Source organism: Zingiber officinale, chromosome 7A (genome assembly GCF_018446385.1).
Source record: "Zingiber officinale cultivar Zhangliang chromosome 7A, Zo_v1.1, whole genome shotgun sequence".
NCBI lineage: Eukaryota > Viridiplantae > Streptophyta > Magnoliopsida > Zingiberales > Zingiberaceae > Zingiber > Zingiber officinale.
The window spans coordinates 135,645,677-135,658,166 of record NC_055998.1 but is presented as its reverse complement, the minus strand read 5'-3'; positions in this window follow the sequence as shown (position 1 = coordinate 135,658,166).

The following is a 12,490-nucleotide window of genomic DNA, read 5'->3' as shown; positions in this document are numbered from 1 at the left end:
ACGGACGAAAATTCACTGGAAAGTTGCTCGAAGATTGGTGCAAAAGTTATGGCATTGAGCAACACTTCACGTCCGTGGCATACCCCCAAAGCAATGGTCAAACTGAAGTAGCCAATCGGGAAATTCTTCGCATTCTGCGTGCTCGGCTCGATCATTTGGGAGGAAGTTGGGTGGATAAAGTGTCGGGCGTCCTATGGGCCATCCGAACGACTCCAAAGGAAGGAACGGGTGTCATGCCTTTCCATCTGGTATACGGCGGCGAAGCGGTGATTCCTGTCGAAGTCGGCGTCGAGTCCGTCCGGATCCAGAATTATGATGAGGGCAACGCCGAGCGGAGGAACATAGAGCTGGATTTGGTTGATGAGGAGCGAGCCAAGGCGTCCGTCCGGCTGATGGCGTACCGTCAACGGATGAAGCAAAACTACAACCGGCACGTAATCCCCAGATCATTCCAGGTCGGCGACCTTGTCTGGAAGAAAGTCAAGCCGGTCGGCGACGTCGGCAAGCTGGAAGCTCCTTGGGCGGGTCCCTTCAAGGTTATCGAAAAGCTCCGCTCGAGCGCTTATTATTTGGAGGATGGAGACGGGCGCCAGCTGGACCGACCGTGGAGCGCGAATCATCTCCAGCCTTATCGAGCTGGGTGAAAGGTGCACTGATGTAACTCATTTTTGTGTATATTCTGGTCGCCCATGTCCTTGTAATGCAGGAAGCAAAAATGATTTAAAGGATGGCTAATGTGTTCGCCGAGCAGCTGTGTTAAAGTTAGCCTTTAAGGCCGTCGAGCTCCGACGTTAAAAATCGAGAGACGAGCCGGCGTCTATAAACCCTCCGAGCGGAAGACCGTCGAGCTCCGACGTTAAAAATCGAGAGACGAGCCGGCGTCTATAAACCCTCCGAGCGGAAGACCGTCGAGCTCCGACGTTAAAAATCGAGAGACGAGCCGGCGTCTATAAACCCTCCGAGCGGAAGACCGTCGAGCTCCGACGTTAAAAATCGAGAGACGAGCAAGTCTATAAACCCTCCGAGCGGAAGACCGCCGAGCTCCGACGTTAAAATCGAGAGACGAGCCGGCTATAAACCCTCCGGCGGAAGACCGTCGAGTCTGACGTTAAAAATCGAGACGAGCCAGCATCTATAAACCTCCGAGCGAAGACCGCCGAGCTCCGACGTTAAAAATCGAGAGACGAGCCAAGATCTATAAACCCTCCGCGCGGAAGACCGCCGAGCTCCGACGTTAAAAATCGAGAGACGAGCCGGCGTCTATAAACCCTCCGAGCGGAAGACCGTCGAGCTCCGACGTTAAAAATCGAGAGACGAGCCGGCGTCTATAAACCCTCCGAGCGGAAGACTGTCGAGCTCCGACGTTAAAAATTGAGAGACGAGCCGGCGTCTATAAACCCTCCGAGCGGAAGACCGTCGAGCTCCGACGTTAAAAATCGAGAGACGAGCCGGCGTCTATAAACCCTCCGAGCGGCAGACCGTCGAGCTCCGACGTTAAAAATCAAGAGACGAGCCGGCGTCTATAAACCCTCCGAGCGGAAGACCGTCGAGCTCCGACGTTAAAAATCAAGAGACGAGCCGGCGTCTATAAAATCGCCGAGCGGAAGGTCGTCAGGCGTTGTCGGTAGAATTCGACGTTAAAATGCCAGCAACCGGAGTCTATAAATTCTCCGGACGGATAACTTTCTGCAAGGTCCTGCTCGGTTGTAAAGGCCGACCTCTACTCGGGCCCGCCGATAAGGCTAGAATAAAGAAAGCGTGGGGCCGAGCGGCTCCTTTATAAAATGTACTTGGACGCGAGAAAACTGTGACCGAGACGAAAGTTAAAGATGGGACGCTGGTCGAACAAACAAATAACAAAAGGAGACAATCCACTTACGCCGAGCGGCGGACAGACAAAATTTATAATATTCACCCCGAACGGCAGGCATACAAAAGATTGCACACTTAGAGAAATTTTACAAACCCTTCATTCACTATCACCAAAATCAAAGAGAGAATCGGGGATGGAGCCCATCATGACCGTCAGATCTTCGGGGGGGGATCGCCAGCTCGGTTGGTATGTGGCCCTTGCTCTTCAGATATTCGACTGCCACTTTGATCGCCTCTTCAAAAGTTAAGGACAGCTTGTCGCTGAACTTTTCGCTAAATTCATCCGAGCGGACGAATGCTTTGTGCGCTTCCGCCGACCGACTGGGCTCCCCATCTTGATATTCTTTAAGAGTGGCTCCGGAAGCGTCAAGGGCCGCCTGGAGATCTTTCAAAGCCCCTTCTGCTTTAACCTGGTCGGCCGAGCGGCCCTCCCGTTCAGTCTTCAGCAAGGCGTCTAATTCCTTCACTCGCTGCTCTAGCCCCCGGTTCTCTACCTTCATCATATCCATGTCATCGATGGCTTTAAGCTTCCGGATGGTCGCGGTCTTTATTTCCTTGTCCCGCTGCTTGACCAAAGCTTCGAGTTGAGCCACCAAACTCGACAGATTGAAGGACTTACCCCGCTCGGCTTCCAGCAGTTTTTTGGCCTTCTCCAGAGCGGTCGTTGACTGTCTGCTTTCTCCCGCGACTTTGAGCTTTTTCAGCTCGTCCTCCAGTTCGGCTAGGCGATCGCTGATAGCAATCTGCTCCACCCAATTCTGCCAACGGATAGGAGCAAGTTAGAAACTAAATCCAAATAAATAACAAGGCAAAGAACATACCCCGGTCGCCTGTTGTAAATTGTTGTCGCCTAGCTGACCGGGAGTCATCATTGCAATTCGGAGCCGAGCATCCTCCCAGGCTTTGGCAAGAGGACCCATGAGGGTGATCTGCTGCTCGGGAACCGCTGGTCGATCAGCAGCTACTAAATATTCCTCCGAAGGAAGGCGCAGGACAGTTTTTATCAACCTTGGGCCGCTCGGATCACCCTGGGGAGCAGCGACCTTACCGGACGGCTCACCGGTGGAGGAAGAAGGACGGTCGCCCAATCGCCTAAGACGCCGTAGGGTTCGGGGAGGACTGGAAGACGGCACCTCAGAGGTAGCCCTTGGAGAGCCGCGCAGCGTGGGGGTACTCTCTATAGAGACCGTCCCGAATAGCACTGGAGCTTCATCGCCCCGCTCGGACTGCGGTTCATCAGATGGAGTTGGTTGAGAGGCTGGCTCTGGCCGTCTGCGTTTCCGAGCTGCCAGGGGAACTTTGTCGGCCGAACGGCCCTCTACCTCGACTTGAGTTGAGGGCTCTATATCGCCCGCAGCCTCGCCTAGAGAAGCAGAAGCGTCTAAGGCTTCGGGGACACCCTGAGTCCCCTCACCCTCTCCGCTGACCGGACTAGCTGAGGTCAAGCTCCGCTCGGCGACCTCCCTATTCTTGGCCGCCTCAATCTCAGCGGCTCTTAATTTCAGCCGCTCGGTAGCCTTGGCGCGCCACATGACTTCGGCTGCAGAAGCAAAAAAATAAATCAGTTAGAACAAAAGGAAACGGGAAGATAAGATAACTTACTCATGCTGCAAGGCAGATCGGCTGGGATAGAAGACAAGCCGAATATATACAGTACTCCCGGAAGGAGCAGCTTGTCGATGTGATAGCGCTGGCCGACCAGCCGGTCGGCTGCATGAAGGTAGGCCGGATCGCCCCTAAACTTGCCGAGCTCCGGTTGCGCTGGCATCGCCGTCTGCCATTTGATACGGAAGGCCGGTGGCTCGGGAAAACGCACGTAGAAAAAATACTCCTTCCAATGTTTGTTGGAGCTCGGCATGTTGTCAAAAAGGACAAAACCTATCCTAAATTGAAAAACGAAGGTACCCCACTCGGCTTGCTTAGGGTAGTAAAAGTAGTGGAAAATTTTAGGGTCTAGGGGAATGCCGTTCAGTTTAAAGAGAATTACCACCCCGCTCAGCAGCCTTATGGAATTCGGAATTAGATGGCCGAGCGGGATGCGAAAGTAGTTGCAAACTTGCAAGAAAAACTTATGGGGTGGAAAGCGTAGCCCGGCCAAAAATTGGTCTCGGAAGAAAAGAACGGTGCCGGGCGGCGGTTCATGAGGCCGGTCGGCGGGGGTGGCTAATACTATGTGGTGGTCGGCAGGGATTTCATAGGTCCGAGCGAGGCGCAGCGCGTCCTCCTCGTCAAACCGACTCTCCATGGTCGTGTACCAGAGACCAGGAGCGCCGCTGGTCGGCTGTGAGGTACTAGTCATGGTATAGGGCAAGGAACGAACACGGAATGAAAGGAAAAGGAAATAAAGCAAGGAAAGAAGGGGGCAGAATGATAGAGACAACTAACAGGAAGAAAAGGAGGGAGGAAGGAAGAAAAGGAGGGAGGAAGCGAGGAAAAGAAAGGCTTACGAGCAAAAAGATGGTCGCAAGGGGTTTCGGGATCGTCGGAGAAGCGAGGTCGCCGGAGAAGAAAGGAGCAGCGGGGCGTCGGGGATCGATGAAGCCGAAATGCGGCGAAGAAGAGAAGTCGCGAGCTTTATAACGTCGGCCGCAAGCAGCTTCCACCGTCCGATTCAGGTCGTGAAGAACGAGGCGATCATCCAACCGTTCATTTCAAATGGCGGTTGTCCCATCGGAGGTAACGCCACCGCCATACGCTGACAAAAGCGAGATTGCCACGTGTCAGCAGGATACAGGTCACATTTAATGAGCGCCCCTTACCGCGTGCAGCGCACGTGATTAGCAGTAAAGGAGAGGATTCGGCATGGATTCCAAGGGAATACAAGGCACGGGCAAGACCCCGCCGACCGGATGAGCATCCCTATGCCTGGCCGAGCGGACTAGTGTAGCGGTCGTTACTCAGTCAGATCGGCAGTCCAGTCAGTCGGACTTCACCTCCTTCGACTAGACTTGAGGGGGAGGCAAGTAATCCGACGGTTAGAACATGGGACCCCCATTTGGAGGGGTCAACGCCATGTGGAAGTCAAAGGGCCAGGTGGTCCATCGAAGAAAGATGGACCGACCGGACTCATGAGAGAAGGGTGGACCGATCGGCCGACCGGAGAAGGACGGGCCGACCTCCCGGCCGACCAACCGGTGAAGAACCGATGGCAAAAGGCGCCCCGGCAGGAGTCAGGGTTCCGGCGCTCGCCGAACAGGATCATGGGACCGAGTGGATGGCACGCTCGATTGAAGACATAAGGTAACATACTGCGAACAGTCCCCACATAGCACCTTACCGAGGATCTCCCCAGCATACCAATGCATATGGAGGGCCGGACGTGAGATGAGAGTCGGCCGGCCGGACGTGAGATGAGTGCCGGCCAGCCGGACGCCCCGGCATGGAGTAAGGGGAAAAGGACAAGGGACATCTTTTTCTGACAGCGAGCATGTTCTGCGTTCAGGCCATACTCAAAATCCTACGACAGAAGGATCCGCTGTCACATCAGAGACGTGCTCAAACTGTAGCAGTATGGGGTCAGGTAAGCTCCTCTGACAAGACCACACTACGATATGGGAAAGGACACGTGTACACCTCGGTATGTGTGCACTCACTTCTCCACAGCCTTATATAAAGGCCCTCACCCTTCACCGGAGGTACGCGTTCTATAATTTTTGGAGCCAATTCGTTGTTCGCTTGCCTGACTTGAGCGTCGGAGGGTCACCGCCGGGAACCCCTTCCCGGCCCGACTTCTGTGCAGGTTCGCCGGAGATTCGTACGACCAGTCGTAGATCTACGTCAGCGACTCGGAGAGCGCCACGTGCCCAGCTTCCGTTGATTCAGCATTCGGACAGGATCAATGACGATAACCGTGCACTTGCAATTTTTGCTCATCAAATTTTTAGTGTCATTGCCCAGGTTCATGGTACTTACTCATTGGGAAAAAAAAATCAAAATCCCGAGAAAGAAAAGAATTTGTGAAAAAGAGATTTTCACGAGCATTGCACTTTGGGAAAAAAAAAAAGAGAAAAATATGAGATAAAAAATAGTTGTCGTGAGTGGAAATTAATATAATACCCTTTGAAATTGAGTAAAGTTATTGGGGAAATACTTATCATGTTTCTTTTGATACCGAATAATACTTTGGGGGGACGAATCTTACATGTGATAGGTAAGTGTTTATCACCGAAAGCATTAAGAGCACAGTTAGATGATGACTTAACTAGGATTGGTTGTTGAAACTAGAAAGAATTAAGTCACTTTTTATATTGAGCACGGAGAACTTTCAATCATGTCATATTAGGACAATTGGGGTATCTTTGCTCATGAGTGAAACTACATTATAGGACTAGACTGATTCGTTAGGGATTATGATGCATTGCTCACACACATAAATCTAAATTACAGGTTTTACTTGAAGACAAACAAAAGATTAAATCTGGGGTATTTGATATGTGTATTTCATGCATGCGTTTCAATATTATTTTGCATGTATTTTATTTCATCTCATGAGCATATCTTGCATACTTATTTTGCATCTTCTTTTTATTATTTTCACTCTTTGAGTTTGAAAATATGCTCTTTGTGGCTTTTAATTGACAGAATGTGAAATTGGAGCCAAATCAGAGTCTAAAAGCCTTGGAACGTAAATTAAAATTAAGGAACATGTTATGGTTATGTCCCATGACATGAGTGTGTTTCTCCACCCGAAGATAGATGAAGAGCGAAGAATAATGAATACTACAACACTTGACACGGGCTGGTCATGCCCCTAAGCACATTCATGCCTTATTTAGCTACAAAGAGGATGAAGTCAGAACCAACAGGTTGGACCTCTTAAACCCTGACACGCTTAGGTCGTGTCCCAAGGCACGAACGTGTTCTTCTCCACAACGTTGGACACAGTCTGGTCATGCCTGCTGGCACGACCTTGTCCCGGCCATGACTTCAACTGCATGGAGCGGCATGGTCATGGCGCGATTGACAGTGCCTCAATATTTTTGATATCTACCTATGTTTTCATCGAAGTTTTCGTCCGCCCTAAAACTCGGAGATTCTTCTGATGATATTGGCAACAACACGACTAAGCTTCTTTTTTTTTTCTCTTTTCTCTTTTCTCTTTGATTTGAGTTGTAGGATGTCTTCTTCTTTATCTTTTGGTTATAACTTCGTCTCTATGGAGTAATATAATACTCATAATTCTATAATGAGGGAGTAGCCCGATTGACTTATTGACGCTTGTTTTATACTTATTCATCTTTCTTATTGCATGATGTGTTTGTCCATGATATGGATTTATTACACATATATGATTTTGACACTAAACATGCATCTTCATATCTCATGAGATGTAGAAGACTGAAAGGTGAACCCAATTCTCTGACCCATGAAGACATGAAGACTGAGATATGAGGGGTTGTTTATGAAAATAGTCTAAACCTCACAAGGGCATCATTGGCCATTACGGAGCCTAATGGGTTTACCCTGATTTGACATCACGAAATAAGGGATAATACCTAGAGGACCGAGGGGCATTGTAACAAGAGTCTTGATAACTATCATTTTATTATGATAATTAGGCTCCTATATTCGTACTTTTTGATCTCTCGAGAGTTCAAATTAGCGATTATATCATATTACATAAGTTGGATTTATCTTTGGGGCTTTAATGTAAATTATCTCATATTTGTGATATTTTGTCTAAATATTTGACTGTGGTTTTTTAAGGCAATCAAGGGGTCATGGACTTGAGCCAGATCGATCCTAATTGAGCTCAAAGCTAAGTTTAAATGAGGAGATCAAATCTAAAGCAATATGAATTGTTCACCCAAGATCGGGAAGGATCAAAACTATCCATAAAGATCTGAGTTGTCTAAGTCAATAGGAGAGTAGATCAGGACCGTTGAACTAGATCTGAGCCCTTGGATCAAATCTACATTGACTCCCACCATTAGATCATAGTTGGAGAACTCACAGCCATTAATGCAGATCTGGGATTATCGATTGAGATTAAAAGAATGCTACAGTGCAAATTTGATCGTGATTTTGATAAGGATATAAGAGGTGTGCGAATATAGCATCAGGGGGCTTCTTCTTCAATCCTTCGTCGTTGGCCAACTCCACTCGTCACCTTCCACCAATGTCGATCAACATGAGGTTAAGGGGATTCACTTCCTCCAACGATCACCTATCCACCTTACCTCCATTGACACAATCCACCGAGGCATCTTCTTCCACCATTCGCCACCTAGCAGAGCTTCAACCACCATCATTCATCAGGTCAAGGGGTTCTTCCTCCTCATCTACCATCAGAGAAGTCTCAGGTATTCCCTACTTCGACCAGACGCCATCACAGAAGCTCCGCCATCTCTTCATCTACATCCCGATGCCAACCATCCGTCGCTGGCGTGATCTAACACCTTCCATCGAAGCAGATCAGGGAATTAGGGACTCCCACCTTGTTGGAACCCTAATTTCATCTCTTCACTACTTGGATCAACTGCAAATCCAACCTCTAATCAAGTCACTATTGATCACCGACCTTTTGAGCTTCTTCCTCGTCTTCACAGTAAATCCAGATAAGATGAGCTTAGGGGATGCCCTAGCTCAGGTTGTAAGCAGATTTAGAGTTCTATATTCATTTATTATTGGGTGTAGAACCTATTCATGTGATCAATTTGATGCAAGAATGCCCTATTTTAAATTTCAGAACACATTTGATTTGATTGAGTTCATGATTAATTGATTTGTAATGGTTAATCATAGTGTTAATGTCCAAGTAGGGTGGTGTTTCAACTATGGATTAGGCTAGGCTAGGTTACTTTCATTTGCATGAATTGAGTTTCTTGGTAGTTTAGTTTTCTTTATTTTCTATTTGATGCAAGTAGGATAGAGTAGAATAGGTTTAGTTAATTGCTTGAGTTTCATTAATTGCTTCTTGCTTCTTTAATTCATTGCGTTCATAGGTTAGGTTAGGTTGTCTTTCTTTACTCGTCTTTATCATTTATAGCTTAAATCTAACCCCCAACCCTTTTATGAATAACTTAATCCTGAAATTTATCATGCATTGACTACATTCATTGGGAGACGACTCGAGGCATATCTATACTGTACTAGTGTAGAGGAGTTCGGTATTAATGTAAATTGAATGCAACCGTAGTATGAAATACGAGTGACATATCAATTTTGATGTTGTTGTCGGAGAATGTTGGATGTGTTTGATAATTTTAGGATTTTTTTTTATTTTACATAAAATTTGAAGAAAAAAGTTGTCATTTGATTTTATATTTTCCTGTATTTTTTGATATTATTTGCTATTATTTTAATGTAAGAACAAAAAAAAATCTTTTGTAAGCAATCATAAATTCATATTCTCAATAATTTGAAAGTAGGATGGAGAGTCAGTCTTATCAACCTGAGCAACCTCAATACTATTATCCTAAACCTCATTATTATTAGCCTCAAACTAAGTATTATTAGCTTGAACACTAGTACTACTAAACCATTGAACATTAAAATAAGTATGAGACATTTTTAAATACTTATAATTCTAATTAGATAAATTATTCGCATTCCGAGTATGAGGATACACAAGCTCAGGTTACTCAGCTATATCCAGCATATCAGAGTCCACATGGATTTCAGGATTATTCTAATCCTACTTGGCCAAAGTCATTTCAACATAGTGTGTCAACTCCCTAGGTGTCTTTCCAGGACTACAATGCAGATACTCCTGGTCACAATCAAATAAAGACATCAATGCATGTATTGAGGGAGATTAAGAAGCAAATGACATTGCAACAGCAAAGAACTGAAACAACACTACATAATTGTTAGATCTACGTAGATCAAATGATGTCATCCATCAACCAGATGCTAGCACAAGTTCCCAATCATCTTTCCTCATAGGACATTCCGACTAGTATCGAGGTGTTGGAAGAGATGGATTGTAGAGCTTGTGATAGATTCGACTCTGATTATGTTACTCTACTAGACTCCTCTAGTTTTCCATGTTGTGATGTTGTAGTTGTAGATAATTCTGATTCCAATGGTATTGTTGTTGCAGAGATTATTAAAGATTCATGTCTTGTTGATGATGATGGGGAGTCAATTGAACTTGTTGATGCATTTGTTAAGAATGGAATATAGGAATTTGTATTGTGGAGGCAAAATCCCAAGAATCTTTTCCTTCGGTTGTACAATCACTTAAACTTGAGCTAGAGCCCTTACTTGTCCAGGCAGATACCACATTCAATGAGAAGTTGTCCGAATCTAAAAAGAATTATTCTACCTATAACTTGGAGTTCTGTGTCATTGTTTAATCCTTAAAGCATTGATGTCACAACCTAGTACATAAGAAATTCATCATGTTTATTTATCACAAAGCCTTGAAGTACATCAATGGTTAACACGAGTTGAGTAGACGACATGCCAAGTGGATGACTTATTTGTAGGCATTCACCTTTATACTGAGACATTAAGCCGTGAGCTTGAATATTGTTGCAGATGTCCTGAGTCATTGCTCTTCATTACTTACCATTATGAGTATCAAAGTTGCAGGCTTTGAGGTTTTCGCAGATATGTACGCAGTTGATCCTTCATTTGAAAAGATATTCTAGGAAGTACATGATGGCCACAACTATGATTTTATTTTGCATAATGATTATTTGCTTCATGGAATACAGTTGTATGTTCCAAATTGTTCATTGAGTTAGCAGATTATGAGTAATTTTCATAATAAGGGACACTTTGAACGTGACAAGACATTGACCCTTATATCTACTGATTTTTATTGGCTCAAGTTTACTAGTGATGTGGCTACCAACGATGTATGAGGATTCTCACCAATGTAAGCTTGTGCACTCCCTTACTTGTTCCTGAAGCTCTTTGGTTCGACATCGGCATGGATTTTATATTGGGACTACCATGCACCCAACGAACCTCGGATTCTATTCTAGTTGTGGTTGATAGGTTTTCAAAGATAACACATTTTGTAGTTTGCAAAAAGACTATGGATGTTGTCCGAATTGCCCATCTTTACTTCCAGGATATCGTGCGTTTAGATGGTGTTCCTCGATCCATGACTTTGGATAGTGATACCATGTTCATCAGTCATTTCTGGAAGAGCTTATGGGAAAAATTAGGCCATAGTTGAACTTTAGCAATGCCTACCCCCCTCCCTCCCCAATAAATGGACAGAGCGAAGTAGTGGATAATCTTCTGAGGTTTTTGACATGAACTAAGCTGAAGCAGTGGAATTTAGTTTTACTGCAAACAAAATTTGTCTATAACAGATCAAGAAAAAAGACCACGAGTTTGAGTCCTTTTGAGGTTATTTATTGGCGAAACTTATCCGGTGTACTGGATTTAGACCCTATCCCACATATAAGATAATTCAATCCTAAAGTAGATGAGATGACAGAGCTTCTTCGAGGTATTCTTGAGCAAGTGAAGTAAGTTATTCAAGAGAACAACATCGAATATAAAACTTAGGTTGATCGTCATCGTCGTCAGGTACTTTTTTATGTTGACAACTTTGTTTAGCTTGTATTGACTTGTCATTTCCCTGTGGACAAGTATAATAAACTTAAACATCGGAAGATTGGACTGTGTGAGATACTGCAAAAGATTAATAACAACGTGTATCGATTGTGCCTTCCTAGTCACTTGAAGACTTCTGATTAGATGTCTTCAATATAAAGCACTTGACTACTTATTTGGTGAATGTTGATGATACTACTATGAACTCAAGGACAAGTTCTTTCCAACCCGGGGTGATTGATGCATGATTGACCTAAGAAAACCTCCCAAGCTTTAATGGACCATAACTTTTGACTCGGGTATTAGAACGAGGCGCTCTTTGGTTTGAATCGAAGCTAGTTTAGAGACTTAGATTTGTTATGGATAGAACCTTTAACCGACCAAATTTTAGATTCGAAAAATATCGTTTAGGGCTTTTTCGGAGGCTCCAAACATCTTTTTTATTATTTTTAGTAATTTCTATTTTTTTAGTATTTTTTAAGGTCTTTTTGATATTTTGGGTATTTATGGGTTATAATTTGTCTATTTAAACGTTTGTTTAGCTGTTTGAGGGATTATCCTTTGTTATTAAATAAAATTTCCGTTTTTTGTAAAACTTAGAGGGCGATGGTTTCTCATTGTTTTTTTCTTTCAATTTCCCTTCTTTTTTCTGCACAAATCCTTCGCTTCATCCCACAGGATAATTGTTATCTCGTTCGACGTCAAATATCAAATATCATACTAGATCTCTTATTTGCTATTTAGGCTTGGGACTATATGCTAGTTAAATCATACTGTAGTGTAGATTGCATAGTTTTACTCTTAGATGTTATAATTAACTTGTTTATTATTGCTTTGTATACTTATATATCTGGACTATCCATGGAATCCGTTTGTGATAGAGTGTTTCTCTCACAGTTCGTAGCTATATAACTACCTACACGGCTACACACCCTATTTTCCCACAGGACCCATCTGTGGTGTATCGTTTCTCCTGCAGACAATAACCACTTATATAGCTAGACTGCCCACGAGACTTGTCCGTGATACATTGTTTCTCCCATAATTAGTAGCTAGATAGCTACATATATATATTGTCTACCCACAACCCATTGAGGAG